The sequence below is a fragment of the Lithobates pipiens genome, unplaced genomic scaffold (assembly GCF_037356315.1).
Source record: "Lithobates pipiens isolate NorthernLeopardFrog02 unplaced genomic scaffold, aLitPip1_a1.2 Scaffold_16, whole genome shotgun sequence".
Lineage (NCBI taxonomy): Eukaryota > Metazoa > Chordata > Amphibia > Anura > Ranidae > Lithobates > Lithobates pipiens.
The window spans coordinates 347,614,177-347,634,763 of record NW_027507748.1 but is presented as its reverse complement, the minus strand read 5'-3'; positions in this window follow the sequence as shown (position 1 = coordinate 347,634,763).

The following is a 20,587-nucleotide window of genomic DNA, read 5'->3' as shown; positions in this document are numbered from 1 at the left end:
ACACTGGCTTTAAATCAGGTCCTCCGGGCCTAAACATAACAGATTGGAGGTAGCCTGATGTAAATGGACACAAGTGTGTTTACATCTGTCCACCTATAGACCCATCATTGGTTCACCCTAATCTGCTGTCAAAATGTTGACAAAAACTGAATAAGCACAGATGTCACAAAAGTGACATAGGTCCTGTTCTGCTATGATTCAGTGGAGATCTGCCCATAGTTCCCCTGCTGAACAGAGCAGAGCAGAGCGCCACCACGTGAAATAACCCTAAAGAAGTATATGTATAAAGCAGTAAATTCACTGCAAGTGAATCAGTAACTGATATTTAAACATATGTAACTAGGAAGATGCACCTCCAGTGAATGTTCAGTGTATGTCACATTCTCTGAATATAGGAGAATAGGAGAATATACCCCTAAGATTTATTTATTGAACGGAGGAAACATAGACAAACAGAAGGCAAAACTAAAACAAAAAAAATTGAGGTTAAAGCCTCAAGACATCTTCTACCCTGAAAAGATTTTTTTGATTTTTCAATAAACTGTAAATTCTCTGTGCTATAATAAACAGATCCAGCTGCCTGAAGCAGTCATTATCTTAAGCTGCAGATGATAAATGGCCCAATAATTGCTAGTAATTCTTAAAGATAAACTCTAGCCAAAATATTTAAGTATGAATTGAGTAGAAAGGGGTTAGAGCCTCTGTCAGGTTTTATTGCTATGTTCCTGTCAAATGAGCAGACAGAGAGTAAATGTAACTTGCAATTTTCTAACTAGGTTCAAAGTTAAAATAAATAATGCAAAGCAGGTTCAGGAAGACAAAGAGCATGTGTGCACTGCAGAATAATACAAAGAAGATTATAAAAGCTGCACAAACATGGATTCTTCACGGTATCGTCTCTGTGATTCAGTCAGTGCAACATGTAGCTGCATAGAAAAGTCTGTGTAAGACTATATAGCAACAGTGTGTAAGCAGGTGCTGACAGGATGCCTTTGAGTATTTTAGTGCTGCATGCACTGCATTGTTATTTATGCAGAAACTGCTAGTAAAGCCTATCATAGTTGGTAAAAATCTCAGCCAGTTCAGCAGATTTAAAACATGTATGAGCAGGCTGAATGTACAAAAGTTGATCAAGCGATCAGCTTGAGTACAACCAGCCTGCTGGATTTTAAATGCGATTATTGCTAGCGGCTGTTATAGCTGCTAGCAATAATGGCTCCACAGGAGGGAATCCCCCATCAACACTGACATGGCCATGGGAACACGGACAACTGTCAGCACCACAGGAAAAAGGACAACTGTCTTCTTTAAAGATGTAGATTTCAATGTAGTTAACTCAAATCATACACAAGGTGAGCCATGTAAAATCATTAGGTGCTGGCATACACAGCAAAAATGAATCACAATTGTAAATTGTAAATTCAACAAATGTATGCTGAAGTCCCTGCAAAATTGTGTAGATCTTATCTCAGTCGCATAGTACAATTTGTAAGGATTTGCTTATCCAAGAATTGATACGCCTGCATATGTGCATAACATTTAGCAAATCATGTGCAATGTCTTTCTGAATGGAACTTTGTATGGGAGCTGTACAAGGTCTCTTGCACATGGACATCTAGTGGCTTCAAAGTCCTCTAAAATCCCTGTCTCTTTCCAGTGCCTGGGGAGCTGCAGATGCCTTGTACAGATACCCATACAAGTCAATGGCAGCCAAACTCATGTAACCTCTGGCTTCAGCATCTGTGTTTACACCTACATGAATGTATGGCTTATTTACCCCAAATGCACCACTTTCACATTTGGAGAAATGTGCTGTACACACAAGCTTGGGTAGCTGGCAATGCAAAAGCCAGCAGTGTTTTATTTGTCCATTGATTGTAGGGGGGTCTGAGAGCTGGCAATCACATTTTTAACCCAGGATTACTATTTGGAACAAGTAGGAATCAAAGTTGAGTATTTTTTCCATTTATCATTACCAATGTATTCTTCTTTTACATTTTATTTCAGCTTTAACCATTTCTGCAGTAATCAATAAAAGACTTTGAACCACTGGAGCTTTCCGTTTTTGCACCCATGTGTATCATTGATGATTGCCTGTGCAAATTTCAATGTAAAAGACCAAGCACTGAGTTTGTGAGAGGCAAGTCATAATCACAATGGATCTGTATCATAGTACTATCAAAGTGAGAGAGACAGCTGCAAGGAATACTCTGATAGACTGGGCTGTTTATGATCTATCAATAGTTTAATGGTCACACATGTGTGGTAAGTGCCATTTCAGTAGATCATATGGTTATAATGCTGGACATTTCAAATGAGAAACATTTATGACGATAAATCTAAGTTTTTGAGACTGCTATTATCAAAACATACTTCAATATACTGTATTCAACAACATACTATTTTACGGTAAATAATATAAAGGTTTTGCAATCATGTTCTAATTATAGCCTAACTTTAGTCTCAAGGAAAAATGTCACAGAAGATTCCTCTGTTCCCTAGTCACTGGCTCACTTCCTACAGACATGATCACATCAATGCTTACACCTGATATATTACTGTATTACCCCCACCATGAATCTCTTATCCTGACTTGTACAGCTAAACCATTTTTACAGTTGCATATGTCACAGTTGTAAAAAGAACAAAATGTTTTTTATTTTCTACACAAGTGGTATTCAACTTTGAAATTATGGAGAGCCTCAAGTGCAGCCCCAAGCATATCCAGCATGCTGCACATTGGCAGCATTTTTGTGCATTGAAGTGCATTGTTTTGAGTTTGGGAACATACAATATAGGTGGATTGTCTGTTCTCTTTTATACATTTTGCAAAACCAATAAACATATTGAAATGAAAAAAACTAATGGATTATAATGCATCCTGATGCCCAGAATATTTGGTTCTGCTGCATTTGTTGCAGTGGATCTCAACTCATGCTGGCAGTAATAGTAACTCGTAGCACAGGTGCCAGTGGCTGCAATAGTACCCCCAGCATTGATGTTAGCAGAAGCCATAATGATTCTCAGCATTAGTTTCAGTGGGCACAATAATAACCTTCATTATTGAGGTCAGTGACCACAGTAAACCATCCAGCATTGGTGTCAGGGGCAGTATTATTAACAGTGTATGACAGTACCACCACCTGAAATATAATAGAGGAAGCTGACTGGACCTTCAATACTTGCATATCACGCCTGTCTAGACTCTTATAATTTGGAGTCTAGACCTCTGGCAAGGAGGTATTTTATATCAATATTGGTGGAAGTGCACTTGGGTGATCAAAGCACACATCAATTATACTCATTGTTACTGGATGTTTATCAAGGAATTCATAGTTTCATAGTTTCATAGTTTCATAATTAGTAAGGTTGAATAAAGACACCAGTCCATCCAGTTCAACCTGAGTGAGTGTCTACCCCTATCCCTGTACATTGCACACTCACATTGGTCCCTACCCTCAAGGAGCTCACAATCTAAGGTCCCCATTCATATACTATACTTCATAATTCATCTGCACTATTTAGAACAGCACCAGTTGTGCACACGTTATGGACACTTGTTTATTCAATATCTTTGTTTAGCGTGGTAACATTCTTTAATGTTTCACGTTTATCATGATTGGTCCTGTTCTGCTGTTGCCAGCAGCTTGCACTTTTATATTTAGTTACTCTGCATACATGCGCAATAATTTTTTTTGTTGATTAAGTAATATTAATTCTCTATATACTGGTGATCGCTGGAAGTGCCGTAAACCCCCCAGTTTCCACTAGTGGCCATTGGTAATGCTATTGTACCTCACCCATTGTTGATCAGTAGTAGCATTATTTAACCCCTTACTTTGCATTGGTTTATAGAAGTTTTATTTTTTTAGTAGTAACTGACAGTCAAATTGGACACCCACAACAATGGTGGTCAACTTGATCACATGATCTGTTAGAAGTTTAGCCAAGCTAAATGGACAAATTTGGAGGCAAGGAGTTCCTAAAAATGTCAGAGGCATCAATGTGCAGTTGACTGAAAAGACTGAACTTCGCATAATGCAGCTGAAAGTTCCAGATGAGGGTCCAACAAGCTCCAGACAAGCAAAGGGGTTTGAAGAAGTAGCCCCCTCCTCGGCACCCCTAGCCATGATTGGGCCAGAGTTCTTTACAGCCATGGGAGACTTCGTATCCAAATGCCAGAAAGGCAATTCAGTATGTCATGGGGCTGACTATCGAGAGCTACAATTCTTCTCGGGGAGAATTCACATCCCCTCTGGAGAGGATGATTTTGACACTTGGTTCCATCAAGCTATCCAGGTGGTTGAAGAATGGGAGGTAGCCGATACAGTAAAAAGGCAGGGATTGATTGAAAGCCTGCGAGCTCCTGCTTCTGATGTGATTCAGAACCTGAGAAGAGCCAAGCCCAGCTGTGTCGCTTCTGAGTGCCTAGAAGCACTTTGAGAGAACTAAAGCAATTAAAGGACTAAAGGGAATTGAAGACTGCACAGAGTTACTCTATCTTTTTTCTAACACCTATCAAAAGGAGGATGAGAAGCTATCAGACTATGTCAAGGGACTAGATCAGTTCCTACACCAAATCATAATGAAGGGTGGAATGGAATGCAAAGTCGCAACCAAAAACTTAGTTGGGACCTGAAATAGATACCAGCCCAGAGGAAGGGATCTACAACCCCATTGATACTTTGGCACAAGCCGTAGCTCAACTGGCATAAGTGCAGACTGTTTTACACAAAACCTTCAGTGAGATTCAGCAGACAATTGGGCAAGTGATGAAAACCCAAGCTGATATGTAAAAGTCACTCTCAGAAATGAAACATGCTGGGCCCACCTCTACAGTTGGAAGAAGAAATGTGACCCCTTCCACAGTTTCCAAATAGGGATGAGCTTCGTGTTCGAGTCGAACGCATGTTCGACTCGAACATCGGTCGTTCGTGCGTTCGCCGAATTCCGAACGTTTGGGCCGTTCGCGTCAAAATTCGTGTGGCCCACAATGCATTGCGATGGCGCAATGCATTGCTGTCTCACGATTGGCCAAGCATGCACTGTGACCCCCGCATGCTTGGCCAATCGCAGCGCCAGTAGCGAGGAGAGCAATGGTTGGCCACAGGCATCCTGCCTGTGGCCAATCATAGCTCAGGCTGTGTAGTGCACGCCCCACACTATATAAAGCTGCCTTTCAGGCGGCCTCGTGTAGTGTTTGTTAGCATCTGAAGCAGTGGGTGTTCTGTGTACCTTCAACACAGTTACACACCAATCGTTTTTGGCTGATTTACTATTTTGCTCTTGTGTAGTGGTTACTGTCTGTGCCCTGACCGCAGTATACACCACTATATTCACCTCACCTATATAGCTAGTGATCTAGCTTTAATAATAGAGCTTGCAGTCAGTAGTGTTAGTGCGTGCTGTCTGCGTGCTCTGTACCCAGTACATACCACTATATACACCTACATAGCTGTTCTCTATTTGAGCCCGATTGTCATTTGCTGGAGTTATTGGAAGTTGTGTGTGCCTCCAGCACAGCACAGTATACATCTGTATATACCCCTTTAACTCTGCTGTTTTCTGGTTATTGTCTGCGTGCCCTGACCGCAGTATACACCGTGATATTCACCTCACCTATATAGCTAGTGGTCCATCTTTAACAATAGAGCTTGCAGTCAGTAGTGTCACTCAGGAGATAGTGCGTGCTGTGTGCCTGCTCTGTACCCAGTACATACCGCTATTATCCACCTACATAGCTGTTCTCTATTTGGGCCCGATTGGCATCTGCGGGAGTTATTGGAAGTTGTGTGTGCCTCCAGCACAGCACAGTATACATCTGTATATACCCCTTTAACTCTGCTGTTTTCTTGTTATTGTCTGCGTGCCCTGACCACAGTATACACCGTGATATTCACCTCACCTATATAGCTAGTGGTCCATCTTTAACAATAGAGCTTGCAGTCAGTAGTGTCACTCAGGAGATAGTGCGTGCTGTGTGCCTGCTCTGTACCCAGTACATACCGCTATTATCCACCTACATAGCTGTTCTCTATTTGGGCCCGATTGGCATCTGCGGGAGTTATTGGAAGTTGTGTGTGCTTCCAGCACAGCACAGTATACATCTGTATATACCCCTTTAACTCTGCTGTTTTCTTGTTATTGTCTGCGTGCCCTGACCGCAGTATACACCGTGATATTCACCTCACCTATATAGCTAGTGGTCCATCTTTAACAATAGAGCTTGCAGTCAGTAGTGTCACTCAGGAGATAGTGCGTGCTGTGCGCCTGCTCTGTACCCAGTACATACCGCTATTATCCACCTACATAGCTGTTCTCTATTTGGGCCCGATTGGCATCTGCGGGAGTTATTGGAAGTTGTGTGTGCCTCCAGCACAGCACAGTATACATCTGTATATACCCCTTTAACTCTGCTGTTCTATAAAAAAGGCATCTGCAGGAGTTAGTGGGTGTTGTGTGCCTCCAGCACAATATAAACTACCCAACTACTGTTTTACCCAACTCCCTTCAGGCCATTACCATGTCTGGAAGGCCAGCAAGGAGAGGCAGACAGGCGCGAGCCGATAAAAGAGGGCAAACAGGCTCTGTGTCTAGAGACAACAGTGCTGGTCATGGACGCGGTGCATTGTCATCAGCACGTGGCCATGGGACATGCTTGTCCTTCTTTTCTGCAGCTGGACATGTTGAACCGCAACATGCCAACGACTTGGTAGAGTGGATGACCAAGCCCTCTTCATCCTCCTCATCCTCTCTCACCCAGTCTCAGGGTAGTAGAAAAGCAGCTGCCAACACATCGTCGTCCCTCCTCTCAATGTCATCATCAGTGACTCCTTCCCTAGACCCACCACGTCCTCCTGAGGAGTCTCCTGAACTCTTTGAGCACAGTGTTGGGTACATGCTCCAGGAGGATGCCCAGTGTTTGGTGGGCTCTGATGATGACACTCAGCTAGAGGAAGGCAGTAGCGTGAGCACAGAGAGAGGGGATGCTCAAGAAGGACAGCAATCTGGCAGTCATGTTCCACAAGCTGCAGCATACTGCCAGGTTTGCTACAGCGATGGAGAGGGAGGGGATGATGAGGGCACTGACTCCACGTGGGTGCCTGGAAGGAGGGAGGAGGAGGAGGAGGAGGCACATGTCCAACGAGGCAGGATGCCCTCCGGGGGCCAGCTTAGGGGCAGCACACCGACTGAATCACACCGCAGAGCTCCGCCTGCGCAGAGCGCTTCCTCTGCGCGTTATTCTAAAAGTTCTTTGGTGTGGGCCTTTTTTGAGACGAGTGCATCAGATCGCACCGCTGCTATTTGCAACATATGTCTCAAGCGTATCTCACGTGGCCAAAACATCAGCCGCTTGGGCACCACATGCTTGACCAGACATATGTTGACCTGCCATGCAGCTCGTTGGCAAGCATACCTCAAAGACCCACACCAAAGAACAAAGCGGACCTCTCCTTGCTCCTCATCAGCTGGCATCTCCAACCCCACTAGACCTTCAGTCCTCTCTGAAACCTGCTCTGAGAGGAATGAAGGTGTAGAATTAGGTGTGTCACAGCCAAGTGCTTCCGGGAACTCTGCTAGTGGTACATCCACGTCCGATTATAGCAGACAAATGTCCCTGCCCCAGCTGCTGGACCGGCGGAAGAAATTTACTCCCAGCCATCCACATGCCCAGCGGTTGAATGCTAGCTTGGCTAAATTGCTAGCACTTCAACTGCTGCCTTTTCAGTTGGTAGACTCGGCCCCCTTCCGTGAGTTTGTACAATGTGCGGTTCCTCAGTGGCAGGTCCCCAAACGCCACTTTTTCTCACGGAAGGCGATTCTGGCTCTCTACCGGCATGTGGAAGGCAATGTCCTTGCCTCGCTGGACAGGGCGGTCAGCGGTAAGGTGCATATTACCGCTGACTCATGGTCCAGCAGGCATGGACAGGGACGTTACCTGTCTTTCACGGCCCATTGGGTCACTCTCCTGGCTGCTGGGAAGGATGCAGGACAAGGTGCAGTAGTGTTGGAGGTTGTTCCGCCACCACGCCTCCAAAATGCTACTATTGGTTGTGACACACCTCTCTCCTCCACCCCCTCCTCTTCTTCTTCCTCCATGGCCTCTTCCAGTGCTCTGTCCTCAGAACCAGCGGTGCTCCGTAGGCGTTGCAGGGGCTACGCAAGTACGCAGGCAAAACGATGCCATGCCGTGCTTGCGCTGGTTTGTTTGGGGGACAGGAGCCACACTGGGGCGGATGTTTTGTCAGCTCTGCAGGGGCAGGCCGAGAGGTGGTTGACGCCACGCCAGCTTAAGCCAGGAATGGTGGTTTGCGACAATGGCACCAACCTCCTCTCCGCCCTCCGACAGGGACAACTGACCCATGTGCCCTGTGTAGCTCACGTCCTTAACCTGGTGGTGCAGCGGTTCTTGGGCAGGTACCCCGGCTTACAGGATGTCCTGAAACAGGCCAGGAGAGTCTGTGTGCATTTCCGCCGATCATTTAATGCCTGTGCTCGGCTGGCTGAGCTCCAAAAGGAGTTGAACCTGCCCAAGAACCGCCTTATATGTGACATGCCCACCAGATGGAACTCAACATTGGCCATGCTGCAGCGGCTGCACACGCAGCAGAGGGCCATCAATGAGTACCTGTGCGACTACGGCACCAGGACAGGGTCAGGGGAGCTTGGTTTTTTCTCACCACGCCAGTGGGGCATGATCAGGGATGCATGCACTGTCCTGTCACCGTTTGAGGAGGCCACAAGGATGGTGAGCAGTGACAGTGCATGCATCAGTGACACTATACCTCTTGTCCACCTCTTGGAGCATACGCTGCGTGGAATAATGGACAGGGCACTTGAGGCAGAACAGAGGCAGGAAGAGGAGGACTTCCTTGCCTCTCAAGGCCCCCTTTATCCAGACAGTGTTCCTGCTGTGCCACCCATCACACAGGAAGAGGGTGAGGAGGAGGAAGAGGAGGAGGAGGATGATTGTGTCAGCATGGAGGTGGAGGCTGGCACTCAGCATCAGCAGTCTTATAGGGATGATTTACAGTCCCAAGAAACACGTGGACTTGTACGTGGCTGGGAGGAGGTAGCTGTGGATCATGTTGTCCTTAGTGACCCAGAGGACTCCGGACCGAATGCCTCAGCTAACCTACGCTGCATGGCCTCCCTGATCCTGCAAAGCCTGCGGAAGGATCCTCGTATTCTTCGGATCAAGGAGAGGGACCATTACTGGCTGGCCACTCTCCTTGATCCACGGTACAAGGGTAAGGTTGCCGACCTTATCTTGCCATCGCAGAGGGAGCAGAGGATGAGACATCTCCGGGAGGCCTTGCAGAAAGCTCTGTGCAACGCGTTCCCAGAGACTGGGAGGTCACAAACTCCTGGTCCTGGACAACGTGTTGCTGAGGCATCAGTCAGAAGGAGCGGTGGAGAAGGTGGCCGTCTGACTGATGCTTTCAGACAATTTTTTAGTCCGCAGCCCCAAGGTATGATTGGTTCCAGCACCCATCGCCAGCGTCTAATTTACATGGTGCAGGAATACCTAGGGGCAAGGTCAGACTTGGACACCTTTCCCACTGAAAATCCTCTGGCTTACTGGGTCTTGAGGATGGATCACTGGCCAGAGCTTGCACAGTATGCAATTGAGCTACTGGCCTGTCCTGCATCCAGCGTTCTTTCGGAACGCACCTTCAGTGCTGCTGGTGGCTTCGTTACCGATCACAGGGTGCGCCTGTCCACCGAATCAGTTGATCGACTGACCTTCATCAAGATGAATCAGTCTTGGATCACCCACAGCTACCAAGCACCTGAAGCTGATGTAACCGAATAATTTTTTTTGAAATACCACATCCCTTCAAGACTGCCTATGCTGATGCTGAGTGACTGTCCTGTTATGTTGATTGTCTATCCTCTTCCTCCTCCGCTGATATGTTGGAAGAACATTTTTGGTTCTGGGTGATGCCAGCAGCCCAATTTTTCTGCCCCTGTTTAACAGGGGCGTTTAAGTACAATTTTTGATACAATGCTTTGCAGCAGGGCTAATTCCTGCAAAAAAACTAGAGTGTATGGCAGAGGTTGCAGTGTGATGGCACCAGTGCCTAAGGCCCAATTTTTCTGCCCCTGTTTAACAGGGGCGTTTAAGTACAATTTTTGATGCAATGCTTTGCAGCAGGGCTAATTCCTGCAAAAAAACTAGAGTGTATGGCAGAGGTTGCAGTGTGATGGCACCAGTGCCTAAGGCCCAATTTTTCTGCCCCTGTTTAACAGGGGCGTTTAAGTACAATTTTTGATGCAATGCTTTGCAGCAGGGCTAATTCCTGCAAAAAAACTAGAGTGTATGGCAGAGGTTGCAGTGTGATGGCACCAGTGCCTAAGGCCCAATTTTTCTGCCCCTGTTTAACAGGGGCGTTTAAGTACAATTTTTGATGCAATGCTTTGCAGCAGGGCTAATTCCTGCAATAAAACTAGAGTGTATGGCAGAGGTTGCAGTGTGATGGCACCAGTGCCTAAGGCCCAATTTTTCTGCCCCTGTTTAACAGGGACATGTAATTACAATTCTTGATATAATATTTCACAGGAGGGCCCCTTCCTGTGCCCACCCAGAGTAACTGTGAGGACTTATAGTGTTGTGGCACCAGCACCACAACCACCAAAGGTCAATTTTTCTACCACTGTTCAACAATGGCATGTAATTACAATTCTTGATATAATCGTTCACAGCAGGGCGCTCCAGCGCCCACCAAGAGTCACTTTGAGGGCTTACAATGTTGTTGCAAAACCAACACCTTGTTCCGCCATTTCTGCAGCGCATATAGGGCAGGCCCCTACTTTCAAACATCCAATTTACAAACATCTCCTACTTGCAAACGGAAGGAGACAACAGCAAGTGAGATGAAAAAAGATGGACGACAAAACAAATTATACATGGGTGATAACCCTTCCCTATGTTTTCCAAAAAGCTTAAAAATATTTTTTTTGACTGGAGCTACACTTTAAAAATGTACCAGTTGAAAATTACAAACAGATTCAACTTAACACAACAAACCTACACAGTCCCAGTCTTGTTTGCACCGCCTGTATACTGCTGTTCTGAGTATATAGGGCCTGGGGGCCACACGCATTTCCTTTTTTTAATATGGGTACAGGGTTCCCCTTAATATGCGTACAAGACCCAAATAGGCTGGTAATGGGCAGGGAGGGCTACCCATGCCATTTTTCTGAATGATTTTCAACCATATTGCAGGAACCAGATATAACATTAAAACCGCAAGCAGTTTTAAATGGTGTTATTTCCGCTTAATGTCATTTTGTGCAGGGACTGTTCTAAACACGGGAAACACGTGGCACTTCACAGGCATACTACAGACACCCACCAGGCACCATATTTAAAGGAATATTTCACTTTTTTTTTTTCACTTTAATCGTCATTAAAATCAGTGCTCCCACCAAAACGGTAGTTTTTAAAACTTTTTTTTGCAGTGACCCATGTCCCCTGAGGCAGGAGGCAGGTCGCCAAACCCTTTTTAGGACACTATCTTGCATATTAGCCGTTAAAATTAGCACTTTCCAATTCGAACGTTCGAGTCCCATAGACTTCAATGGGGTTCTAACGTTCGTACCGAACGCGGGGGTCGTTCGCAAGTTCTGGTGCGAACCGAACCGGGGGGTGTTCGGCTCATCCCTATTCCCAAATATTATCAATGTGGGGAGGTAGGACATTTCATTGCGCAGTGCCCAAATGGAGAAGTCTTGGCAGATATTGCAGTGGAAGTTGCCAAAGCATTGAAGAAAATATCCACCAAGAAGCCAGCGGAAAAATCCTGGGGCCCCCGGTGAAAGAGTCAACCGAGTGCCCATCTACAGTGGCACGCCCCAAAAAATGACAACGCAATTAGACAGCCGCGGAAGTCGAAATCCTTACAGAGAGCTTGCATTGTTGCCTCTGAGTGACCTAATAACCCACTCCTTTTGACACATACAGCCCGGCGTCGGGAAGTCAGTGCACACCAGACTCCCCAAGGAAACTCAAGCAGAATCAGACTTGGCTAGGAAAAGAATGCAGATACAAGCCACCGAACAGGCCCAGCCTGCCACTTCTCACAAATTCCCTCCCAAGTTAGTGGGACCTTCTCCAGTTGTCTCAGTCCAAGTGGAAGGAATGTACACCAAGGCCCTCCATGATACTGGAGCTCAAGTGACCCTCCTCTACAGGGACTTTTATGACAAGCACCTTAAACACATGCCATTACAGAAGTTGGAAGAGCTGGAGATATGGGGTATTGGGACTCAGAATTACCCCTATGATGGCGATCTACCAGTCAAACTGACCTATGACCCCTTCATAGCTTGGAAGACTGAGACTTTTGATACTTTGACAATGGTCTGTGCTCATTCACCAGGGGCTAGTAAATGTTCCCTCATCATCGGGACTAACACTGACCTTGTCAGAAGACTGTTAAAGAGGAAGTAAACCCTGATGGGTTTACTTCCTCTTTCATTCCCTGCAAAGGCAAAGCATAATGGACTACTATGCATCGCATAGTAGTCCATTATGTGTCACTTACCTGACACAGGAGCCAGCGAAGTCACCGCTGTCCCCTGTAGTCCGGCGCATCCATCTTCTCGTGGGGTCTCGGGGGGTCTCGCAGCTCCACCGCTGTCATTCGGCGAAGCCGCGATGACGTCACTCCCGCGCATGCGCACGGGAGCCGACACGCGCGGCATCTTCGTCGTTGACGATGCCGTGCTCAGTGCGCCTGCATGCGCCGTAGACAGCGGTGCCTGTCTTCGGGCAAATATCTCCTAAACCATATAGGTTTAGGAGATATTTCTTGGACCTACATGTAAGCCTTAATCTAGGCTTACCTGTAGGTCAAAGTGTGTTGTAAGGGTTTACAACCACTTTAAAGCCTCTTGTCCAAGAGCAGGGCACTTCAACTACAAGTGTGCACCCCATGTTGAGACAAGCCTATCAGCACCTGGTGCAAGAACAAAAGGCCCCAGCTGAAGGAGTGGGAAAGATCTGATGCTTGAACCGGAATAAGAAAGTCTTATATCCCAGTGAGGTAGCTTGTTTGAGAGCATCCGTCAAGCTGAGTTGAGAGTAACCAGGCCCTTTCATTGTCCTTGAAGCGAGCAGTCAGAAAGAAGACAGGGGGTTGGAAATAATTCCTGAAGTGGTCCCAACTAAGGCATTACAGAGAAGTCACGGGAAGATCTCAGTTAGTGTTCGTAACACAACAGCCTCACCTGTGAAGATGCCAGCTCGGATGTTGTTGGGGCAAGTAAACCCTGCCACCTGGTCTCACTATGGGATTTGGTGAGAGTAGGAAAAGATGAAAATCCTGTAGAGGAGTTCTCTCCAAATAATACTCCTGCCCTGAGCTGCATTCTCGAAGAGCGAGTTTGACGTGGGATGTGCAAAAAGTGGCCAACAGCAGATCTGTCTTCAAGAGGATAAGCCATTCCGAGAAAGAGTCAGACAGGTTCCTTTAGGGGACTTGGAAGACCTGCGTGAACAGCTGGCAGAATTGAAGAGAGTAGGTGTCATCTGAGAGTCTCGGAGTCCATACGCTTCCCAATAGCGGTAGTGCGGAAGAAGAATGGGTCACTGCGGTTGTGTATCGACTACAGGACGCATAACTGAAGGACAATTCCTGATCAATATACCACCCCAAGGATAGAAGACGCCTTACAGAGCCTGTAAAGGGTGAAATGGTTTAGCGTACACACAATCTGAATTTTGGTCAGAAAAAGCTCTGATGGTTTTCCGGATGGAATTCCATCGGGATTTTGCTCAAGCTGTCTTGCATACACACAGTCACACCAAATTCTGACCATCAAGAACACGGTGACATACAACACGTACGACGAGGCTAGAAAAAGGAAGTTCAATACCCAGTAGCCAATAGCTTCTCGTAGTTGAATCTGAGCATGCATGATTTTTTGTGCATCGGAATTGCATACAAATGATCTGAATTTCCGATAGAAAGTTTTTCCATTGGAAAAATTGAGAACATGCTCTCAAATTTTTGCAGGCGGGAATTCGGCCAGCTAAATTCGGATGGAGCATGCACACGGTCCCATTTTTTGAGGAAAAGCTCTCATTGGTCTTTTGCTGGCCGAAATTCCGATCATGTGTACGCGGCATTAGATTTGAAGAGGAGGTACTACCAAATCCCGATACACCCTGAAGATCAGTAGAAGACCACTTTCATTACCCCAGTGGGATTCTTTTAATTTAATCACATGCCTCAAGGCCTGTCTGGCGCCCTGGAGCTCTCCATGGAGAAGTGCCAGTTTTATCAACTTTAGGTCAACTACCTTGGCCATGTCGTGTCTGCTGATGGAGTGGCCACAGATCCTCAGAAGCTAGAAGCCATCACCTCTTGGCCGAGACCCACTAATGGGACCAAGCTTAGGTAATTTCTGGGATTCTGCTCTTATTACCGGAGATTCGTCGAGGGATTTGCTAAAATAGCTTGCCAAATCAACGAGCTATCGAAAAGTAAGAAGAAGACAATGATCTAGATTCAGTTAAGCCTGTAAGACCAGCTGGAGTTCCCAGAAAACCCAAAGAGTCCATTCAGGAAGAGGCTTTTAGACAACTGAAGTGGGGCCTTACAACTGCTCCAGTCTTGGCCTACGCAGATCCAGCTAAGCCGTACAAACTACATGTAGATGCCAGCTTAGAATGGTTAGGCGGGGTGCTGTATCAAGAACATGATGGGCACCACGGCCTGTTGCCTATGTGATGCAAAGATCGGCACCCGCTGAGAAGAATTAGCCCACACACAAACTCGAGTTCCTGGCCTTGAAGTGGGCAATAGTGGATAAACTGTGGGATTAGCTATATGGAGCAGAGTTTGTAATTAATACCAAAAATAATCCCCTCACATACCTACTCACTACCGCCAAGTTGGATGCCACGGGTCACAGATGGTTGGCTGTCCTATCAGGTTTTACCTTCAGCCTAAAGTACCGGCCAGGGATCGGGAACAAGGATGCAGATGCTCTGTCAAGAAGACCCCACTGTTCCCGAGACTCCCCAGAAGAATGGACTCACCCTGAGGGGGTGAGAGCCCTTTGTCAAGGAGTGGAACAGCAAGTTAGAGGTGGAGCCAGGGCTGAGGAAGTTGGAGTGTCAGCTGCTGGGGTGCCCAGATGCCATTGCAACATCACTCAAGTCACGGATGAAGGCCTGCCAAAGCTTTGCAAGAAGGACCTGCAAAGGGACCAGTTGGGAGATCCCCTCTGTAACCTGGCATTAAAGGCTTTGAAGAGCCAGTGCCCTGACCCGCTCCTCACTAACTCTCCAAAGGAAGCTCGCTTGCTGCAAAAGGCGTGGGATTGGTTGCAGCTGCAACAAGGGGTGGTCTACCAAAGGGGCCCCTCTGATGATCCTGAAGAAAAATGGCAGTTATTCCAACCAGAAAAGCATCAGAAGACAGTGTTAATTGCTCGATATTACCATCATGGCCATCTAGGGTCTGAGAGGACTTTCCCACTGGTGACGGACCGATTCTATTGGCCCCACATGCAGGCTGAAGTCGAGGGCTACTGCCACTCTTGAATTAGATGTATCCAATGGAAGACTTTGCCTCACTGAGCCGCCCAAATGGGCCGCCTTCAGAGCCAGGGACCACTGGAGCTGGTGTGCATTGACTTCCTGTGCTTGGAGTCTGATCTGAGTGGGCAAGGAAATAACCTGGTGATAACCGACCATTTCACCCACTATGCCCGGCATTTCCCAAAAAGGATCAGGCATCCACAGTGGCCAAGATCTTAGTAGAGAAGTTCTTTGTAAATTATGGCCTGCCCCAGTGTATTCACTCCGATCAAGGGAGAGACTTTGAGAGCAGCCTCATTAAGAGACTTTTAGACTTGCTGGGCATCAAGAAATTTAGAACCACCCCATACCATACTCAGAGAGATCCTCAACCACAGAGATTCAACAGAACTATTTTGAATATGCTCGGAACTCTAACTTCAGAGCAAAAGCAATACTGGAGCAAGCACATAGCAGCTATTGTACACGCTTACAACAGCACTGGAAATTATGCCACAGGATACTCTCCTTATCGCTTGATGTTTGGGCGGGAGGCCCGACTACCAGTAGATCTAGCCTTCAGCACATTCCAGGACCATACCTCAGCAACACAGAGGGTGGAGAAGCCTGAAGACTGCCTATGATAAGACTCGAGCTGCTTCAGATACCCAAGGACAGAGGAAAAAAAGAAATTTCGACCTCAGGGGGCGAGTACAGGACTTACAACCAGGCGATAGAGTAATGCTCAGGAATCTAGGCATACCTGGGAAACACAAGTTGGCTGATTGCTGGAAGTCACAGCCCTATGTTATTTACAAACAACTCCAAGGACTGCCAGTATATCAGATTCTGCCAGAGGGATGCACAGGCCTACTAAAGACCTGGCATTGCAATCATCTTTTGCCTCTGTCGGAGGCAGTTCGTGTACCATCGCAGCAAGATTCACCGTCCACATCCACTATCTCTCAGAGATCCCGACCAGTGGCTAGATCTCAGTCTGTGTCTCTTGCTGTAGATGAGGACAGTGAAGATGAAACGTTGGGAATAGACTGGTTGTGGCCATCTCAACCACCAGAGATTACTACCACCCCTTTTCCTCATCCCACTGTGACAGACAGTGGAGTTCTCCGACCAGAGGCCCCCAAGTTTGTGCCTCAAGATAGATCTTCGGAAGATCTGGAAGACCCCCAATCCTCCTTGATAGAAACAGACTCTGAGGGTTCTTCCTTCATTGAAGCGGAAAGGCAGGAAGCTGAAATGCAAGAAACCGAAATGCAGGAAGCTGAAGTGGATGTGCAGGAGCAAGAAGTGGCCGTGGATGAAGACGATACCAGTGTGCCTGTAACACCAGAACCTAAAGAACAGAGAGCGAAGAGAATTATTCACCCACCCAAGAGACTAATCTATGACACCCTGGGTGAATGCTCTGAGGAGATTTGTCTTACTGCAAAAAGGACTCCTGAAATGCCTGGTCCTTCCACTGCTGATTTGGTGGAGGACAACCCCATCTCACCCACTGGCACATCTATACAGGACACTTCAGTGTCAGTGTCAAGAAGACAGAACAGCCTCCCTTCTTATGACAATTGGTGGGAGGCTCCTCTGTCAGCTCTGTGTCATGATATAAGCTGTTTGAGTTTGAACTCTTCTTATGAAAATGCAACTTGTCTGTTGTCATGTGTGCATTAACCTATTTCTCCGCTTGTGTATAAAAGCATGTAACAGGTCACAAACTTTTACTGTCTTTGAGGACCAAAGATTTCAAATGGGGGGAGTGTGTAGCACAGGGGTTTGCTATAAAAAGTTATCATGTTAAGTAATGTGTTGTTTCTTAAGTAAGGATTTGGCTACCTCAAGTGACCGCTGAAACTTTACCAGGATCTTTCTTTCTTTTAAGAAGCAAACAACTATACATTGTGGGCAATGTGGTTTGATGAGGAAGTGACTCATGTTGTTAAATCAGTCTGGGAACTACTGACCCACAATGCCAATTCACAGACCCATAATGCCAAGTCACAGAACAGCCTGCTGGGTAAACAGATAAAAGGACAGGCGTGACCTGCTTTTTGGCTCTCCAGACGCCATTCAACAACCAGAAGGGAGGTCTGTGTGTGTGTGACCAAATGTCTTAACCCTTGAATATCAATATATGTTATGAATACAAATGATGCAGTAACTAGCGCATTTACCCACCAAAAATATGTCCGCAGCTATTAATATAACATAGGATTAAATCTGTTTTCGAACTGAGCAAAAATGGCCACGCTCACGTTGGAGACAAAACTCCAACAAAATGGCCAATAATACACTTCCTGTTACTTAAGATAAATTGACTCGGCTGAGAACCAATCCGGTCCCCTGATGAAGACACGTGGGGTGTCATAATGCATAGGGATTGACAGGAAGCCTGTGAGAACCTGAAGTGATGTAAGAGGTGCCTGTAACGCCGTTAAAATTACAGATATGCCGATTTTTTCATTGCATTATTGTAAGTGCCCATTTGGCCTTATTTTAATTAATAAATACCTTGTTCACACAATATTGCGCTATGGGAAACTTTCTTTTATCCCTTATATGAACTCGCTGTATATGAACATTCGCGCTGTTATACTGGAAGCCATTATCTGGAATATAGGACTGGGAGAGGCACTTTACAGGCATACTATAGACACCCCCCAGGTACAAAATTTAAAGAAATATTTCACTTTTATTGTTTCACTTTAAGCATTATTAAAATCACTGCTCCAGAAAAAACAGCCCTTTTTAAAACATGTTTTGCATTGATACAGGTCCCCAAACACTTTTTATGACAATACCATTTATATAAGCCTTTAAAATGAGCAATTTTGATTTCTCCCATAGACTTTTAAAGGGTGTTCCGAGGCTTTTGAATTTCCTGCGAACACCCCAAATTGTTCGCTATTCGGTGAACAGGCAAACACTCGAAGTTCAAATCAAACTTTCGTTCGACTTGAACATCGGGCTCATCCTTACAGACTACCTTACTGTCATGATCATGTAGCACTACTCCCAGAGGATCCACTGAATTGTTTTGTGATTTCTCTACACACCTAAAAATTACATACCTTGCTCACCCATCAATAAGACAACAAAGTTATTCTGACAGATATGGTTAAACACCTATTCTGAATACACCTATTCTGAATAACAATAATTAACAGAACTGAACTGCATTTAACTAGCAACAGTATATAAAGTCCTAATTTGCTATGCCAGTCCCAGTTTTGTCACACTGGCCAGTGAATAATGAATACTAAAAGTTGGCCTGCAGTTGGGGCACTTGAACAAAGCAGTACAGTTCACATCAGACAACAGATTAACATGTATGATGTTAGTATCCTATCAGACCCAGGGCACCCTCCTTTGGGTCCCCAAACACTTGCTTTGATCCAATAAAAAAATCAAGTTCAAGTCAGACAAGGATATAAGTCACTTTGTTTCTTTCAATCCTGCTCAGACAGTCCTTCATTTTCTTCCTACCAGCAGTCCAATCTTTTTCCACATTTCTCCAACTGCCAATATACATTCCCTTACTTTGTTGCATTAGCCACTCACTGTCCTTTATTCAATCCAGACCAAGTCAAGATGGCTGCCCCTTGAACTGGAGAGACTCCATAGATGAACATTGCAAAGTGGTCTCATTAAAGATGACAGCTACACTTCTGCATTAATGAATATTTAGTTTAGCCCTGTCCATGCTGAAAAAGAATAATACAGCACCAACAAAGGAAAAGATGGTCCAGAGCAGTTTTCAGCTACAGTCCTGGTTCCAATCAGTTTTGCGTGTGTATTTTTTTTATTTCCCCCATTTCCATAATGTCAAAAAAAAATTTATACCTAAGTAAATTGGTGCAAGTTTTCGCAGGTCAGCAAGTATTTCTCATTTTAAAAGTCCTATGGTAAGATTCCAGATATGGCTTGTGGGTTGTACATTGTTTAAAAATCAACAGAGGCTGAGAACTGGAAAATTTGAATGCAGAACCACTGGCCCTGGTTACTGCATTCCACCCTCACCCAGGTTGTGTACAAAGTGTCCTTTTCGCACACCAAATGTGAGAGCAATACGAATAACTGTTTTTACTCTGAATAAAGTGTCTTATACTGTACCAGGTCTGTGCATTTTTTCTCTTTTTATTTGTATTTAAGGTCTTATAGAAAACATTGTCTGTGCTTTTATGAGAGAGCCACAATGTGCTCCTATCGCTGATGACATCTCTGGTTTGGATAAAGCAGCTAAACTTTGCCTATATGGACTGACTCAGTGTAGATCAATAAGTGATTATTTTATTTATTTTTTTAAAATGGCTTCACTGGACCTATAAATATCTGGTACCCAACGGCATGAAACCCACATGTACAACTTGAAATATAAAGTGGTTAGGGGTTGCCATGTTCCCACACCCTGTGTTATCATATTGAGGGTTATTTATGAAAGGCAAATCCACTTTGCACTTGGAAGCGCAGTCGCCCTAAATCTACGGAGTGGATCTGAAATGAGGGAAAGCTCTGCTGATTTTATCATCCAATCATGTGCAAGCTAAAATGCTGTTTTTTATTTTCCTTGCATGTCCCCCTCGGATCTACAGCGACTTGACTTCCAAGAGCACTGAAAGTGTGCTTGCAGTGCAAAGTGGATTTTCCTTTAGTAAGTAACCCCCATTGTGTCAGATAAAGGGTTTTGTCATTGGCACAGGTGAAGTCTTTCATGAACTAGCGTAATGGAATATTCTGACTGCACCATCTTCTGAAATACCAATGTTTCCTGATACTGCAGAAAGAGGCTCACAGTTGTTTTCATATCTTTTTCATCATTCAATGAATAGTCACGCATTCACATATAGTAAATAAATATATCCTGTCATAATCTTGTATATTGCTATAATAAGAATTTCCAGTCTCCTTAGTGTCCGCTAAAGTTAATGTGAGGTCATCTCTCCTGGAAAAAAGTAAAAGAAACCTTGGGGAGCTGGAAGCAACTAAAGCCTCTGGTGGGATAAAGATCTGAGTCAGTCAACAGTAAGTGGATTCTAA